Below are 19,595 nucleotides of genomic sequence, written 5' to 3'. Positions count from 1 at the left end.
ATGTCATGTGCACGTACCCTAGATCTAAAAAAAAAAAGGCACAATAAGGCTACGTTCACACATTGCAATTTTGCTCCCTCTTTTTTGCTGCGTTTTTCTATGCAAATTTTCAGCTGCGTTTTACAGGACCAGCAAAAGCTATGAGATTTCAGAAATTTCATGCACACACATTGTTTTTTTTCTCCTGACTGAATTGGAAAACTGCTGCGTTTTTGAAAACTGCAGATTGTCGCTTCCTTCTGCTTTTTTTGCAGCGTTTTTTTCACCCATAGAAAGCAGGTATCAGGTTTTGCTGTGTTTTTGGTGCAGAAAACTCAGGAACAGCAGGCTGTAAACTGTATCAGCATGCACAAGAGACAAATGTACCTGAAAAGCGCAGGAAAAAATGCTGCAAAAACGCCGCAAAATCAGTTTTTTTAAAGCTGCTTCTTTACTGCTAAGAGAGCAAGTTTTGCCTGCTGAAAAAAGCCGCAAAAACGCAACCTGTGAGCATAGCCTTAGACTGGAGCTACATGATGACTTTGACCTTGACATCTGTGTCACGGCCAGAGTTTGGTAGGTGTTGCTGCTTCATCGCTGCACAATACAAGTCAATGGGGTCTCATCTCATTGTGACCCTGAGGGTACCGCAACCCTGACAAGCAAGTCGCAAGAAGTCCATCAGCATCAGACTTTAGTGACTTGTCTGTCGTAGTACACTGGAAATTGCAATGCGACCCCATTGTATTGTGCTGCGATGTAACTATCTCTGACCATGTAAACACCCTAAGAGTAATTCTTCCTTCTTGATGTGGAACGTTCACATATGAGAATTTCCTCTTCCTGGTGTACTACTTTATTCCATCTACCCTCATCCTGACCGGGGGTTAGAAAACATTTATTCATCATGTTGCGGTTTACTGTAAGAATCACTGAAATGTTGGTTTCACGGCTGCGCTAGATGTAACTGCTCCTAGACATCAGATGATATATATGAAACAGCTGTGCTGAGGAGACACCTAACCTTTACAATTCACCTTGAGAGCCTGTGAATTTCTGCCTGCAGCAACCTTTGCTAGCAATGACTCTGTCGGCATATACAAGTTACGCCTATTAATAACTATGTCACATTATTAAATTTACACCTTACGAAAGTTGTGTCACTAAGCAGAGTGCACAGCGAAACATCAGATACTAATCTCATATTGTACTATCAGAGAAGCAGAAACATTCACACATTTTCCAGCATTCCTTCTGTAAGAAATGTGAACAGCTTGAGTATTATACAAGAACATCTGGGTTATTACTAGAGATGAGCGTTGTTCTACTCGAACTGTTCGCCAATCTCAAATTCGAGCTGTTTTGGGCGGTGTTCGAGCCGTTCGGCGAACACGAACAATTTGAGAAAAATTCGGCTGTTCGAGGTTATGTTCGATAACTGTTCGTGCACCAAAATCATAACTGGATTTTTTCTCAGTAATGATGAAAATTAATGTTAATACGCAGTTTGAGTGTACAGCGGGGTGCGGGGAGGGGCAGGGGATGGATCTCTGCAGGAACAATGAAGATCTCCATTTTTTTTTCTCTTTCCCGCATTTGCAGTGGGGAGGTGCAATCTGTCAGCCTATCAGCAGTGCACACACGGAGCGAAGTGCTTTTTTTCACACAAGCAAGGGCATGTGTCATTGGCAGTGTATGTCACATGTCCTTGCCCTATAAGACCCAGCCATTTTCCCCGTAGCCACCATTTTCTCACTGCTGCAGCTGCGTGTTAGACGGCACCGCTGTTGCTGTGTGCGCTATACCTTGTTAATTTCAAGCCAATTTTCGCACAAATATACAGATAGCTTGGGAGTAGGGAATAGTTGTGATTGCAGTCCTTTTAAGGACTAGGTTACAGCATTTCCTACGACTTTTATCAGGGAGGTCTGTGCTCTTAAATAGATAGGTTGTGGGAGTAAAGACTAATTGTAATTGGAGTCCTTTTCAGGACTAGGTTACATCAGTTCCTATCAGTTTTTGCCAGGCAGGTCTGTGCCAGTGCTGTGCAAGTTTTTTTCACAGCATTTGGCTGAATCTAGCAAAGCTAATCCTTTTTGGCCTATTGCAGAGTGTGTTAGTCAGTGGAGTAGCCTATCTGTGTTTCAAGATATACCACCTGTGTATAGAATACCAATTTTTTTACTGCACCTAGTGAAGTAAAATCTTTTGGGCATAGCATCATTCTATTAGTCCATCTATACTGACCTCCATCAGGTTGCAAACTGAATATAATTTTTTTCTGCATCTAGCTCTTAAAAAATATTTGGGCTTCTAGCAGTGTGTGGGACTTGGTCTATTAGTCCATCTATACTGACCTCCATCAGGTTGCAAATTAAAAATAATTTTTTTCTTCATTTAGCTCTGAAAAAATATTTGGGCTTCTAGCAGTGTGTGGGACTTGTTCTATTAGTCCTTCTATACTGACCTCCAGCAGGTTGCAAATTGAATATAATTTTTTTCTGCATCTAGCTCTGAAAAAATAGTTGGGCTTCTAGCGGTGTGTGGGACTTGGTCTATTAGTCCATCTATACTGACCTCCATCAGGTTGCAAATTAAAAATAATTTTTTTCTGCATCTAGCTCTGAAAAAATATTTGGGCTTCTAGCAGTGTGTGGGACTTGGTCTATTAGTCCATCTATACTGACCTCCATCAGGTTGCAAATTAAAAATAATTTTTTTCTGCATCTAGCTCTGAAAAAATATTTGGGCTTCTAGCAGTGTGTGGGACTTGGTCTATTAGTCCATCTATACTGACCTCCATCAGGTTGCAAATTAAAAATAATTTTTTTCTGCATCTAGCTCTGAAAAAATATTTGGGCTTCTAGCGGTGTGTGGGACTTGGTCTATTAGTCCATCTATACTGACCTCCATCAGGTTGCAAATTAAAAATAATTTTTTTCTGCATCTAGCTCTGAAAAAATATTTGGGCTTCTAGCAGTGTGTGGGACTTGGTCTATTAGTCCATCTATACTGACCTCCATCAGGTTGCAAATTAAAAATAATTTTTTTCTGCATCTAGCTCTGAAATAATATTTGGGCTTCTAGCGGTGTGTGGGACTTGGTCTATTAGTCCATCTATACTGACCTCCATCAGGTTGCAAATTAAAAATATTTTTTTTCTGCATCTAGCTCTGAAAAAATATTTGGGCTTCTAGCAGTGTGTGGGACTTCGTCTATTATTCCATCTATACTGACCTCCATCAGGTTGCAAATTAAAAATAATTTTTTTCTTCATTTAGCTCTGAAAAAATATTTGGGCTTCTAGCAGTGTGTGGGACTTGTTCTATTAGTCCTTCTATACTGACCTCCAGCAGGTTGCAAATTGAATATAATTTTTTTCTGCATCTAGCTCTGAAAAAATAGTTGGGCTTCTAGCGGTGTGTGGGACTTGGTCTATTAGTCCATCTATACTGACCTCCATCAGGTTGCAAATTAAAAATAATTTTTTTCTGCATCTAGCTCTGAAAAAATATTTGGGCTTCTAGCAGTGTGTGGGACTTGGTCTATTAGTCCATCTATACTGACCTCCATCAGGTTGCAAATTAAAAATAATTTTTATCTGCATCTACAGTACCTCTGAAAAAATATTTGGGCTTCTAGCAGTGTGTGGGACTATTTGTATTAGTCCATCTATACTGACCTCCATCAGGTTGCAAATTCAAAATAATTTTTTTCTGCATCTAACCCAGCCAATAGTTTTGGCCTAATACCACAGTTTGGCCACTCAGCTCTGCTCGGTTACCATCCATTGTTTTTTTGTGCAAACAACTCCAGAGTTGTGAATTAGTTAACCACCAAAATGAGTGGAAAAAGGCCTGCTGCTGGTGGAAAGGGGAATAGGCGTGTTGGGAAGGGGAAAAAAGGTTGTGTCCGTGGGGTAGGTGTTAAAGCAACAGTAACATCTGCAGAAGAAAGACCATCTTCCAGCCAAACTAAAATGTCTACTTCTTTTAGCGGACAATGTGATAAGATCCCTTTCTTACGGCCACGCCAATCGCTACAAATTCCAGATGAGGCACAAAAACAGCAGGTGCTTCAACGGATATCAAGTGCTCCTTTAAGTGGGCTCTCCTCCACATCAACTTCAACATCACAAATACTCCAGTCCTCAAAGGTGTCACCCAAATCGCACTTGCTTCCTCACAGCTCCCAAATCTCCAGCTGCCCGTCTGAGTATGAGGTAGAACAGATGGTTGAGTCTGCAGAGCTGTTTACTCATACTATAGCCTGGGAATCAGAGGTCGACTCCAGCGCTTCTGTGAATCCAGACGAGGAAATGATCTGCACTGATGCCCAGAATCTTTATGAGTCGGATCCAGGACCAGACGCAGAAGGTTCTGACCATAATGTAGACCCTCATTCCCAAACTGTAACTCCTGTTGGTGGAGACAATGAGGAAGACGATGATAAGACTCAAATACCTGATTGGAGCGACAACTTTAGTTTTTTGTCAGGGCAGGAACAGGTTGGCTCTGAGGACGACGGGTGTGATAACGCACAGGGTGATGATGATGAGGTCAGAGATCCCACTTACTGTCAACCCACAGTCAGCCAAGAGATGAGGTCAGCAGAGGAGGTGGAGGAAGATGCTAGTGACGACGAGGTCAGGTTGCGCCTTCCTGGACAGAGACGTAGTACTGGAAGCACGTCAACAACTGCATCCTCAAACACAACTCTGCCTCTCACCACAAGTCGTGGTGGCTCTTCAGGTCGCATGGGTGCTAAGCCTTGCATAGCCTGGGCATTTTTTCAGATCGATAAAGATGACCCAACTCGTGTTATCTGTAACATTTGACAGCAAAAGCTAAGTAGAGGCCAAAAAATACATAGTTTGAGTACTTCATGCATGAACCGGCACATGGACATGAAGCATAAGTTGCAGTGGGAAGCTCAGTGTGCTACAATGTGGCCTAGCCGGCCGGGCCAATCACCGTCTGCCATATCTTGTGCATCCGCGGCCTCTTCATCCTCTGTGACTGGGGGGACAGCAGTCACACCTGTTTTGGGGCGCAGACCTGCCACCTCTTTACCCGCAACAGCCAGCGTGATTGGCAGGTCATCATTTTCTTTGGAGGTGGTAACACCAGCTGGTGTTGAGCGCTGTCCGACATCGATAGCACCACCTTTGGATCAAGGCAACCTAACATGTCCGCCTGCATCTTCCTCACAGACCGGCAGTTTGCCGGGGACACCCTTATCAACCCCGTCTAAGCACAATAGCCAGCCCTCGGTCCCTCAGATGTGGACAAGTAAAAGACCATTTCCTCCTAGCCATGAGAAAGCTAAGAGGTTGAATTTCACCATCTGCAAGCTCTTGGCTACAGAAATGCTGCCTTTCCGCCTGGTGGACACAGAGGATTTTCGAGACCTTATGTCCGTCGCAGTGCCCCAGTACCAGATGCCCAGTCGGCACTACTTCTCAAAGAAAGGTGTGCCTGCGCTCCACCAGCATGTCGCACACAACATCACCGCTTCTTTGAGAAACTCTGTGTGTGACAGGGTGCATTTCACCACAGACACTTGGACGAGTAGGCATGGACAGGGGCGTTACATGTCGCTGACTGGGCACTGGGTAACTATGGTGACAGCAGGACAAGGGGCTGCTGTCCAAGTCTTGCCGTCCCCACGAGTTGTGCGTCAATCCTCTTTATGTCAAAGTTCCTCCACTGCTTCTGCCTCCTCAACCTCCTCTCGGTCTTCCACCTGCACCCAAAGCCTGTCTGGTCATGCCACAAGCTTTCTAACTGCGCAGAAGGGATCCTGCACACCTCCTTACTATGCTGGCAGTAGGGCTCAACGTCATCAGGCGGTTTTTACATTGAAATGTCTGGGAAATGTGAGTCACACAGCTGAGGAGTTGTGGTCAGCTCTGGAGAACCAATTTCATGAATGGTTGTCTCCACTGGACCTGAAACCAGGGAAGACCGTGTGCGACAATGCTGCAAACCTGGGTGCGGCCCTTTGCCGGGGGAATGTCACACACGTGCCTTGTATGGCTCACGTGTTGAACCTGGTTGTCCAGCAATTTTTAGCCCACTATCCCAGACTAGATGGCCTTCTGCAGAGGGCACGGTCGCTGTGTGCTCACTTCCGCCGTTCGCATCCCGCAGCTCAGCGACTTACATCTCTACAGAAGTCGTTGGGCCTGCCACTTCACCGGCTAAAATGCGATGTGCCTACCCGGTGGAATTCAACTCTGCACATGTTGCAGCGACTGTGGCAGCACCGACAAGCCCTGGTGCAATACGTTCTGACGTATAGCCTGGGCCAACGAGATTCAGAGGTGGGGCAAATCACGCTGGAGGAGTGGTCTCAGATCAGGGACCTATGCACCCTTCTGCACAGTTTTGAAATGGCGACGAAGATGTTTAGTGCTGACGATGCCATTATCAGCATGACTATTCCGGTGATTTACATGCTGGAGCACATGTTAAACAGAATTCGGAGTCAGGTGGTGGCACAAGAGGAGGTGGAGGAAGTAGAGGAGGAGGAGTTGTATGCGGAAGGGCTAACATCTGCAAGGTCCAGACGGTCGGCAGCACCAAGGCGGCAGGCATGTGAGGGTGGGGGAGATGGTTTTACCAGGGCGCATGGTAGCAGCCAAACTAGTGAGGAAGGTGCAGGAGCCCAGGAAGAAGTGGAGGACGAACTGATGGAAGACTCATCAGATGAGGGAGACCTTGATCACATTTCTGTTGTGCGAGGATGGGGGGAGAGGACAGAGGAAGGAAGCATGATTGTTACCTCGCCACCAACACAACAGGGACTTGGTGCTCCTGGATGCGCAACACACATGAGTGCCTTCTTGCTGCACTACCTGCAACATGACCCTCGAATTGTGAGAATTAGAAATAATCCTGACTACTGGGTTGCCACACTGTTAGATCCCCGGTACAAAAGTAAATTTGCAGAAATTATTCCTGCCATAGAAAGGGATGCACGCATGCAGGAGTATCAGCAGAGACTGTTGCAGAATCTTACATGTGCTTTTCCACAAAATACCAGTGGTGCACGTAGTGAATCTCACAGTTCCAACTTGCCAACCGTGGGACCGTCAAGTGTTCAGCACTCAAACCGTAACAGAACCACAGTATCTGCTGGTAACATCAATTTTGCGGAATCATTTCACCACTTTTTTAGCCCATCCTTTGCAAGGCCACAAGAGACAAGAAGTCTGACACATAGTCAACGCCTAGAGACGATGGTACAGGAGTATCTCCAAGTAAACATTGAAGCCACGACTGTGTCACTGGACCCTTGCTCTTTTTGGGCTTCCAATCTGGATAAATGGCCGGAGCTAGCCACTTACGCCTTGGAGATCTTGTCATGCCCCGCAGCCAGCGTTCTGTCTGAACGTGTGTTCAGCGCTGCTGGTGGTGTGCTGACAGATAAGCGCACGCGGCTCTCCACTGATAATGTAGACAGACTCACGTTCATAAAGATGAACAAATCATGGATCCGAAATGACTTTTCTACCCCTGTGTCATCCTGGGGAGAGTAAAAGCTTGATGATTGATTAAAATCACCCTACCAACCGTTTTAAGCTTTCAAATTACTAATCATGTTTATCTGTATCTTGACTGGAAAATAATTTGGGCTTTGTAGCAGTGTGCAGCACTGATCCTATTAGGCCATCTATACTAAAGCTTCACCAGATTTAAAATTAAAAATAATTTTTAGCTGCATCTAGCCCGGAAAATAATTTTGGGGCTCCGAGATGCGCAAGGCACATAAGTGCCTTCTTGCTGCACTACCTGCAGCATGACCCTCATATTGTCAGAATTCGAAGTAATCATGACTACTGGGTTGCCACACTCTTAGATCCCCCAAACTTTTCGATCAACCTTTTCATTTTAATAAAGACCAAAAAAATGGTCATTTTTGAAATTATAAGCATTAGCAGGTTGTTAGAAACTGAAATCAAACAGTTTTCAACTCAAAACTTTATTCTAGGTGATGTTACATTTTCACATAGGACCCCTTGTTCGAAAGGAGCTTCTGAACTCTCTCGTCCATTGAATTTGTCAGGTTTTGGATGGTTTCTGCTTCAATTGTTTTGCATGAGGACAGAATACCCTACCAGAGCTGTTGCTTAGATGTGAACTGCCTCCCGCCATCATAGACACTCCTTTTAATGATGCTCCAAAGGTTCTGAATGGGGTAGAGGTCAGGGGAGCATGGGGGTCACACCATAAGTTTGTCCCCTTTTATGCCCATATCAGCCAGAGATGCAGATGTTTTATGTGCAGCATGAGATGGTGCATTATCATGCAGAAAAATGATCTTGCTGTGAAATACACGGTTCTTCTTCTTGAACCATGGCAGGAAGTGCTGTTTGAGAAAATCCACATACATTATGGAGTTCATCTTTAGCGCCTTCAGGGATCCTAAAGGGGCCGACAATCTCTCTCCCCATGATTCCAGCCCAAAACATTACTCCACCTCCTCCTTGTTGGCGCTGTAGCCGTGTTTGCGTGGGGTGTCCATCAACCAGCCATCCTCCACTCCATCCATCTGGACCATCGAGCGCTGCACGGCACTCATCCGTGAACAAAACAGTTTTGAAATCAGTCTTCATGTAATGTTTGGCCCACTGGAGCCATTTCTGCTTGTGTGAAGTGGATAGAGGAGGTCGACAGGATGGCGCATGCACAGCTGCAAACCTCTGAAGGACCCTGCATCTTGTTGTTCGGGGGACGTTGGAGGCACAAGCAGCTTCAAAAACTTGTCTGCTGCTATGACAAGGCTTTTTTGCCGTTGCTCTTTCAACCTGACGTAATTGCCTGTAGGAAAGAGTCCTCAATTTGCCCTTATCAGCACGCACACGTGTGTACTGTGAATCAGCTACATACTTCTTGATTGCCAAGACACTTCATCCTGATCATCGCACAATGTTGATTGTAGTCATGCCTTGACCTAAACACTCCACAATTTGTTGCTTCTCAGCAGCCGACACATCCTTTTTCTTTCCCATTTTGGCAGAAAATGTAGGCTGCTTAATAATGTGAGAGAGCCTTCTTAAGTAGTCTTGCCTTTCATTGGACACACCTGCCAAACTAATTAGCACAGGTGTCTTCAATTGCTTACAGTGATATAAAGAGCCCTGACACACATCACCATCAATGAGTTTAACTGACAAACAAACAAATTCTTCCCTTATCACTCCTAAACACTTTTTGTATAATAATTTGGAACGCAGTGTACATGTGCTTTTCCACAAAACACCAGTGGTTCACGTAGTGAATCTTACAGTTCTAACTTGCCAACCGTGGTCTGTATGGAGTTGTTCAATAAAGGGCCCAAAATTAAGATAACATAGATGGGAGAGGTCTCTATGAATAGGAATTCCTAAGTATTTGATACCCTGTGAGGGCCAGGCAAAGGGAAAGTTGGACTGGATGGAATCCTATATGGATTTGGGGAGGGAGACATCGAGGGCCTCAGACTTCGCTGCATTGATTTTAAAATTTGACCATGTAACAAAGTGATCTATTTCAGCCATAACAGCATGGATGGATATATGTGATTGAGTGATATATACTAGGACATCATCAGCAAATAGAGAGCACTTGTACTCGGTGCCTCCCACCTCAATCCACCTAATATTGGGGTTATGGCGAATTGATGAGAGCAGGTGCTCCATCACTAGGATGTATAAGAGAGGGAACAGAGGACATCACTGCCTTGTCCCATTGGTGATTGTGAAAGGTGATGAAAATGTTCTGACGCACCCCCTGGGCCTTGGGACACCCGGAGCCGGACCCTTTTTGGTGGATGCTGGTGGTTGTAGTCTTCGTGGCGGCGACCCAGTTCCGTGGCTCAGGGCGGTCAAACCAGTGGCGGAACTATTTATGTGGTTTTCATGTTTAAATGTCCGACTACGCCACCCGTGGATTGCGGTCAGAGTGAACCGCCCCTGCAGGGCAGACCGCTGAGGCTGGTGTTGTGGGTGCAGCAGAGCGTAGCATAACTCCCCACGGGAGGAGTATAGCCTCAGGGCAGTGTATGCGGAGGATGGGGGTGATGGTGCAGGGCAGCAGCAGTAACGACACGGAGTCAGTGATGCAGTTCAGGGCCTTTACTCACAGATCTTATTATCCAGACCACGTCTGCAGGTAACGGCTGCCCACGTCGTACTGTGCTCACCAGGTGAGGGGCTCAGACAACTCCCAGATAACTTTGGAGCACTTCACAGGACCCCCTTTGTGTGTCCTTTGTCTGGCCTTTCTTACCAACACTTCTGTCTGGCTGCCTCGGGCCTCCTCTTGGTAAACTTGGCGCCAGTTTCCCTGACCCTATGTGGTGCCTTCCTAGCGGGTGTAGCGAGGGGCTGCGCCACATAAAATGTCAGAGCCTCCGGTTTCTAGCTGAGGGTCGTTTCCTGCCTCCACTAGTTCGGGGACCGGTCTCCCCCTTTGGCCTGACCCCTCCACGCAGGTGGATTCGGGCGTGCGGTGGCGACTCGCCCGTCCGCACCCCTGGGATCCCTTCATTCCTCGTTCCTGGAGCCTTCTCCGCTCCTCTTCCTTCCTTCTCCCTCTTCCAGGCCTGGTCCTCTGTTACTAGGCCCGCCTCCGGAGCAGAGCTCATGCAGAGCCCCTGCTCCCTGCCACTTCTGCTCAGACTTCTCTGCACTGAACTAAGATGGTGCCCACCTTTTATACTCCCTTCTCAATGCACCCAGGAACTGCTTCCTCCCTGCTCCTGCACTACAGGGTTCCCCTTCCTCAGTGTTCCCTCCCCCCACTCCAGCCAGGGACAGGGACTGTCGTGCCCATCTCAGGGGCATATTGGTCGCCCTGCCCCACGGCAATGTGGTGTAATGCATGCAGGTGTCGGGTCCTGATCCACACTCCATCCTTACCTGAGAGTGAGATATCACACCTCTGGGTGAGGTGCAATACGTCTGTAGCAACCGAGCCCTCAGGGTGCTACAGTTCCATTTATCTTCAGCCTAGGTGACGTATTGCGATACAGGGCCGTGATTTTGGCTATAAAAGGGTCCCCTAGACCCCTACCCCAAGCTTTTTAAGAGAATCATATATGGCGTGCCAGGAGACTCTATGGAATGCTTTCTCAGCATCCAACGAGAGTATCTAATTACAAATTTTTAACTGCATCTAGCCCAGGAAATACTTTGTGCCTAGTAGCAGTGTCTGCTAGTGAGCGGATTATCCCGGCTGTTAAGCAAGCTGCACCACCTGTAGTTTAGACACTTAATTTTTTCAAAGGAAATGCTTCGGGACCATGGGATACTTAGTGAAGAGCATCAGGAGGCACCCCAAGGCATAGGGGCTGGGACTGGCAGTAGGATGCCTTGCGGTGGACAGCCGAGCTCGATCCTTATAAAAGCTTTTTAACTGCAGCAGCTTTAGTGGACGCTACTGGAGCTGGAATTACCGCGGCTGCTGGCATGAGACTTGCCCTCCAATAGATCCTTGTAAATGGATTTAAAGTGTATTCATTCAAATTAGAGAGACAATTTAAATTAAAAAGCTTAGAGCTGCCTCCACCACAGGGGGGCTCGCTCGACCCACCAGCGGACAGGCACCAGTATTGGGAGAGGGGGGCTGGCCGTCAGGGTTCACCGCGGCTCTGGCACAAACCCGGCGACACGGAGGTGGCACGGGCAGGAGCGGACTGGCCGTGTCGGCTTCTCACTTTTTGGATTTTAGAAGGGCATGACATGCCTATATCTGTGTCTCCCCCTCCTTTTACTCCTCCACCTCTTTTATTTTCGCATGACTATATGTACTTGTCACTTTTCCATGTGTTAGTTATGTCTTCTGAGCAGTTTGTCAGCTTTTGGACACCTTTGAAGGTGTTTTCTATGTGTTTCTATGTGTTTTTGTTTGCCTGCCATTGGTTTTAAAGGTGTTCGACGAACAGTTCGACGAACAGTTCGGCGAACACACGGGTGTTCGACGAACCGAACCGAACTCGAACACTACGGGGGTGGCTCAACACTAGTTATTACGTATTATGTTACATATAAGGATTGATAGATAGATAGATAGATATGGTATAGATAGATAGATATGAGATAGATAGATACATAGATAGACATGGGCTAGATAGATAGATAGATAGATAGATACATAGATAGATGTATATGAGATAGGTAGATAGATATGGAACAGATAGATATGGGATAGATAGATGTATATGAGATAGATAGATGTATATGAGATAGATAGATGTATATGAGATAGATAGATAGATAGATAGATAGATAGATAGATAGATAGATAGATAGATAGATAGATAGATAGACAGACAACCCCTGGCAAAAATTATGGAATCACCGGGCTCGGAGGATGTTCATTCAGTTGTTTAATGTTGTTGAAAAAAAGCAGATCACAGACATGGCACAAAACTAAAGTCATTTCAAATGGGATCTTTAGGGCTGTAAGAAACACTAAAAGAAATCAAGATAAAAAATGTGGTACTCAGTAAGGGTAATTTTTTTCAGACTAAGCCGAGGGAAAAAATTATGGAATCACTCAATTCTGAGGAAAAAATTATGGAATCACACTGTACATTTTCATTTGCAAAACTAACTCCTGCATCAAATTAGATCTCGTTAGTCTGCATCTAAAAAGGAGTGATCACACATTGGAGAGCTGTTGCACCAAGTGGACTGACATGAATCATGGGTCCAACACGAGAGATGTCAATTAAAACAAAAGAGAGGATTATCGAACTCTTAAAAGAAGGTAAATCATCACACAATGTTGCAAAAGATATTGGTTGTTCACAGTCAGCTGTGTCTAAAATCTGGACCAAATACAAACAACATGGGAAGGTTGTCAAAGGCAAACATACTGGTAGACTAAGGAAGACATCAAAGCATCAAGACCGGAAACTTAAAGCAATATGTCTCCAAAACAGGAAATGCACAACAAAACAAATGAGGAACGAATGGGAGGAAACTGGAGTCAATATCTGTGACAAAACTGTAAGAAACCGCCTAAAGGAAATGTGATTTACATACAGAAAAGCTAAACATAAGCCATCATTAACACCTAAACAGAAAAAAACAAGGTTACAATGGGCTAAGGAAAAGCAGTCGTGGACTGTGGATGACTAGATGAAAGTCATATTCAGCGATGAATCGCGAATCTGCATTGGGCAAGGTGATGATGCTGGAACTTTTGTTTGGTGCCGTTCCAATGAGATTTATAAAGATGACTGCATGAAGAGAACATGCAAATTTCCACAGTCATTGATGATATGGGGCTGCATGTCAGATAAAGGCACTGGGGAGATGGCTGTCATTACATCTTCCATAAATGCCCAAGTTTACATTGATATTTTGGACAGTTTTCTTATCCCATCAATTGAAAGGATGTTTGGGGATGATGACATCATTTTTCAAGATGATAATGCATCCTGCCATAGAGCAAAAACTGTGAAAACATTCCTTGAAAGAAGACACATAAGGTCAATGTCATGGCCTGCAAATAGTCCAGATCTCAATCCAATTGAAAATCTTTGGTGGAAGTTGAAGAAAATGGTCCATGACAAGGCTCCAACCTGCAAAGCTGATCTGGCAACAGCAATCAGAGAAAGTTGTAGCCAGATTGATGAAGAGTACTGTTTGTCACTCATTAAACCCATGCCTCAGAGACTGCAAGCTGTTATTAAAGCTAGAGGTGGTGCAACAAAATACTAGTGATGTATTGGAGTGTTCTTTTGTGTGTTAGTTTTTCATGATTCCATAATTTTTTTCCTCAGAATTGAGTGATTCCATAATTTTTACCTCTGCTTGGTCTGTAAAAAATTACCCTTACTGAGTACCACATTTTTTATCTTGATTTTTTTTAGTGTTTCTTAAAGCCCTAAAGTTGCCATTTGAAATGACTTTAGTTTTGTGCCATGTCTGTGATCTGCTTTTTTTCCAGCAACATTAAACAACTGAATGAACATCCTCCGAGCCCGGTGATTCCATAATTTTTGCCAGGGGTTCTATATGTCGATAGAAAGATAGATAAATAGATAGGTAGATATATATGTCGATAGATAGATAGATATGGGATAGATAGATAGATATGGAATAGATAGATAGACAGATATGGATAGATAGATATGGATGGATAGATAGGTAATGAAATAGATAGATATAGATAGATACTGTACCGTATACTTCAAATTGCAACAAGAATTAAATGTCTTGGAGTTATGAAAATCACAGGATGGATAGACATGTTAATGATATGAAAATGATGAAAAAATGGAAACAATATTTTCAAAACGTGTCTATTTATTTTGTATCAAGTATGACCATGTTGTAACTGTTTTGATTCTGACCCAAAGTCAGATATTCCGGATCACCAGTGAGGCCGAATTAAGAGATTAGGCCCTCCAATATAACGAACGCTCAGAGAAAAGACTGCGCACAGATCTTGAGCAAATTTGATTCTGTTTATTCACACAAAGAATACTATCTCTTATACCATTTACAAGCAATGCAACTCAATGCTGCCCGCATAGCCCCCCCATTGTCCACGTCATGATGACTTTATTCACCCTGTCCCCATAACATGGTTTTTGCAGAAATTAGCAGAATGTTGCATATGAGATAAGAAGCATAAAATCCTTGAATGCGGAGACTATGAGGCTGGATATTTCTAAGCAAAGTATAAGATAGAGAAAGACAGAAATCTAGAGAATCGAGAGAATGTAGAGATATATAGAACAGAGAGGAAAAGCAATAACCCTTCTATATCAAGCACTATGCACAGAAATCCACGCACTTACGCGCCTTGGCTGCTATCGGTCAGGTTATTATTAATGGCTTTCTGAGGAATGTTCTGCCGCACTGAAAAATCATCAAGATCCGCTGTTGGCAGCTTCCTTTGCAGTTGCCGACCAATGACATCTCAGGTGTGCTCCCAGGGTTAAAAACTCAAGGTTTGAGATACACTCTTGTGCCATCCAATAAATAAGTATATTACGTTCAGTAACATGATAAATTGTATAACGTAACACAATTCAAGAAAAGTTAACAGGAAGCTATTGTCGGAAAAATGGCGATTTTTGTATTAAATGTATCTTTAAAAAAATTTTGGCAGTGTTTTCATATCATCATCTGAATTTAAAAAAAACAGAAACAAAATTAGTAATCTTGCAATTTTTACATTGACCGCTGGGGATATTTTAAATTCATACTTCCTGACTTTTCAGGTAGATTCTTCAGCAGACTCGTTATCATCATTGGCAGAATAACCATCATAACACAGGATCCACCATTCACAATAGTCAATGTCACAGCTCCGTATGTTCCTCATCCCTTCATATTGACCTATGTATACACTCACTTGATGCCTCAATATAAAAGATAAGGTCTGAGTCAGTCTATTACTCCTAATTGTAAGATTTCTATTTTTCTTTTATACAGATCATGATATGAAAAGTTGAAAAAAAAACTATCAAAAATCAGCAGACTCATTATCATCACAGGCAGGCTAACCATGGTAACACAGGATCGACCATTTATAAGTGATGTCACAATTCCCTTTGCTCCCCCTTTTTATATTGACCTCTGCCCTCACTCATTTTATGCCTAAATATAAAAGATAGGGTTTGAGCCGGTCTATTGCTGTTAATGTACATGTGGATTTCCTGAAAGAACGGGAAGTTAGAGTCCAGAATAGCCCCAGTGACAAGTGTGAAAATTGTAAGATTTCAATTTTTTTTTATTTATTCAAATTATGATATGAAAATTAAAATAAAAAAATGTAACATAAAAGTGATTTAAATAATAGGTATTTGTTTCTCGACACACTCCCTTTAAGAGTGAAAACATTTGTAGTTCATTTTCAGTTACTAGCCCAAAATGTGTGATTTGACACATTACCAAAAACTGAGATATTGTACAAACATGGTAAATCTAAAATAAAAAAAATAAATTAAATATTATAAAATCTTAACTAATTAGTAACAATTAAATATTCTCCACTTTGTAATTGCAATTTAATTGGAAAACTGTGTTAGTATAGTACTGCCAATCTAGAAGTACTAGAAGTGCATTTAGCCATGCAACTTGTCGGCATCGTACATAGGGGTGTATTACAGCCTGCTCTGATTAACATGTGGAGCCCTACTAGGATTCTCATTCCTGTGTATGAGGGCTCTGTTGTAACTACGTAGGCCCCTGATTTTTTTCTGTGGGATTCTATATGGATTCTGCAGAAATAAATATCGTGCTGTATGTGCTGTTTTATCTCTACGAGCATTACTTCTGATGGAAAAATTTCCATAGACATGATGCCCAGCAGAGTCAGTATGGCAGCAGACAAAGAGCGCAGGGTTGGACTGGTCCACCAGACAACCGGAGAATCCTCTGGTGGGCCCTAACTTCGTCTTCAGGAGAGTTCATAGTGCAAACCTTGCTGCTGCTATGGGGCTCTTGAGTGGGGGAGAAAGGTGGGCCCCCAGAATCAAATCCTCTGGTGGGCCCAATGTTCTTCAGTCTGACACTGCAAGAGCACATTATCTTGTTCTAGGATGCAGCTGTGTACTAGGAGCTGTACAGCCTGCATAGACTATTGTGCACTCTCCTTGAACCGAGAGCTTTAGTGACCAAGATTACCTATAGAAAATCAGGTAAAAGATTCATACATAAGCATTAAAATCTTCCGGTTATTCAGGGTGCACTTGTTGGCAATTTATACATGTAAAAGATCTCCGTAAATGACATGAACATACTCCCATAAAACCCCCGTACCATCTCGAGCTCTTGCCCGTCCTTACCTTTTGCACATAAATCCACTAGAGACATGTGCTCTTCCTCCGCCGTATTAACTGTTTGTCGTTGCATTTCAATTAGCAAAAACATGTTGGCAAATTAAGTCATTAAACATGTTTAATTATTCCAATAAATTCATTCACAATTGGTTATTATTGCAATTAAAAACCCATTTTTACAGCGGATACAGCCCAAAGCAAGTGAACAATCAGCTCCACAATATGTAACCATTAATGTCTGCTAATCATGCCTCCTCCTTCATAAAATGGATGAAAAAGGTTTGTCAGCTCTATAAATCTCTTGGCGGGTTTTAGAGCACCTTCTATTGGGTACTAACTTCTGATGATTGAACATAATTGTGTTGAATGTAGTAGGGTTACAATTCTTGTTCTGGAAACATAAGAATAATATCTGAGATAATCAGTTCTGTGCAAAGCAGTTATTATTGGTACAGTGTTATACAGATGTGTCCACCTTTACCCTTCTATGAATTTTGTTAAAGCACCACTCCAGTGGTATTTTTTTTCAGCACTGGAGTGGCGCTTTAAATGTAAGCTTCCTGCCCCCGTTCTTATTCTCATCTTCCGGCGGCTTCACCTTTTAATGCCACCGCTCCGGTTCTGCAGCACCATGTTGTGCCCATAACTTCTGAGTGGCCAAAAGTCAGAAGTTACATCACAAAAGCTCAATACAAGTCTACGAGAGCCAGAACAAGGCCAGAACGAGGCTCTCGTAGTGTTGTATTGAAAAGTGACATCCAGCACGGCCCATGAAATACTGAAGCTTCCTGGCAGGACACTTTTTGCTGAATACCGATGGGAGCGATGCTGGAAAAGAATGAAGGCGGCAGGTGAGTATCAGACAGTGGGTAGGGGAATTACATTTAAAGCACCACTCCAGCAGTGCAATAAAGAAAACGCTGGAGTGGTGCTTTAAAGAGTGCAAGTAATATCAAAGCCTCTGGACAGCCAGATATCAATATATAGTATGTACTACTGATGGGAGAATCGATTCACAGGAAATCAGTATAGCAGCCAGGTATGTAACCATGTATCACCGCTTACCTACCTATTCTTTTGATGACTGGATGTACACATGACTTCGCACCACACCAGTTCATTTAAAAAAGAGTCGGGGTTGACAGCAAAAAAAGTGGCAATTGGCAGGGCCCCCATCCTGTGGCAGTAGATTATTGACCTGGCTGTTGAACCAGGGTCCTGCAAATTGATTCTCTCATCTATAGTATATAGTCTAAACATTTCATATGAATATTGTTATATCATTTGTTTTTCAAAACCAGTCATCTCTTGCCACTAGAAATGAGTGAATCGAATTACTGTGCAATTGGAGTTTTTGCAATTTGCCTCAAATGACATTTTTGGGGAAAAATTTGCCAAAGCTAACCAAATTGAATATCATAACATTCGCTCAACTCAACTTGCCACTTTTTGGGGGTATGTCACCCTGAGAGGAAAGTAAAGGAAGGACACATCTGTATATAGAAAAAAGACTACTCAGGGATAGACAATTTTATATAATGAAATGTTCGACATTTTTCCTATAAACTTTGGTCTTAAACCGGCTTTGTCAACAGGTTTCACAATAAAAACTGTGGACCATGTTAAATAGATCTTATAGATGTGATGAGACTCAAATACTTTCTGTGAAAATCCATGTCAGAATAGTTGCATAATACTTTATGAAAGTTTAACACAACTTCGCCCTTTTAACCTTATTGACAGTTGCCCAGTGTCCCTCCTCCAAGCTGCTGCTGAGATCTCACACTGCTCAATACAATCTGCAGCTCTTAGTCAGGAAATTGAATACACTTGGACTCATAAGCTCTCCAACACTTTTGCTCCTAGAAAGCTCATTTTAATATCAATATTATACAAGCATTATGCTTACTTTAAAGAGAATCTGTAAGAATGATTTCACCCCCCTAAATTATTTATTTGTGCATGTAACTATTCCAAAGACAAGTCCAGCAATACCTTTACCTAGACAGTCCATTCCTTCATTACTGATAAATCCGTGGTTGATATAATATGCAGACGAGGCTGTAGATCTGAAGCCTCTGTCACTCCAGCTCTATTCACCACTCATCACTGCCTCCTCCTGCTTGACTGACTTCTCTTTTGCCTGAAGTAACACAGCACAGAGGCTTTCAGTCAAGCAGATGGAGGAGGTGCTGGGTGGAGAATAGAGATGGCGTGACAGAGGAATCAGATCTATACACCAGCATGTGCAGCTCTCTATTCACTTGTCTAAGAGTTTTCAACTTTTTAGACCTTCAATAAAAATTAATAGAGAGCTACAACCACCTCTCCACTGAAAAACAGCATGCAACAGGGCCTCACTCTTGAAATAGATGAAGTTCCAGAATTGGGATTCTTATGTGGTAGACTTTTATGGCATATCCTGTCCTGTGTATATATCAAAAATGTCCCAGATGGCCCAACCTGTTTAATTTCTCATGGTTTTTAAACCTATCTGCTTGTAGTCATTGAACGGAACTTTTCTTGTTTACTTCCAGAAGATCCAAATCTGTCTTAGTCATGTAATGACACAGTGGATCCTTGTTTATTAGACACAGAGCTTTGATAAATGTATTATACCTGTAAAGAATCCTGTGAAACAACAATAATGAAAGGATATCCAGCACTCCGTGAGTGGGCTAAAATCTTCAACTTTATTTCAAGAACATAAGTATGGACAAAACATCTTTCGACCAGAGGGTCTTAATCATGGTCATGGTCGAAACAATTTGATTTTGCTGACAAAATTGCTTTGACTATACTTATGTCCCTGAAATAAAGTTGAA

At 43.1% G+C, this 19,595-nt stretch overlaps 1 protein-coding gene across 3 annotated transcripts in view; it reads left to right on the top strand.

Annotated features, from left to right (window-relative positions):
• Window positions 1–19,595, top strand: part of AFF2 (ALF transcription elongation factor 2) — a 692,736-nt gene that overhangs the window by 600,343 nt on the left and 72,798 nt on the right. The gene's annotated exons all lie outside the window — the stretch shown is intronic.

This window comes from Phyllobates terribilis, unplaced genomic scaffold (assembly GCF_046119375.1).
Source record: "Phyllobates terribilis strain yellow unplaced genomic scaffold, ASM4611937v1 Scaffold_7__3_contigs__length_470593459, whole genome shotgun sequence".
Classification (NCBI taxonomy): domain Eukaryota; kingdom Metazoa; phylum Chordata; class Amphibia; order Anura; family Dendrobatidae; genus Phyllobates; species Phyllobates terribilis.
This window is presented reverse-complemented; position numbering and strand designations above follow the sequence as displayed.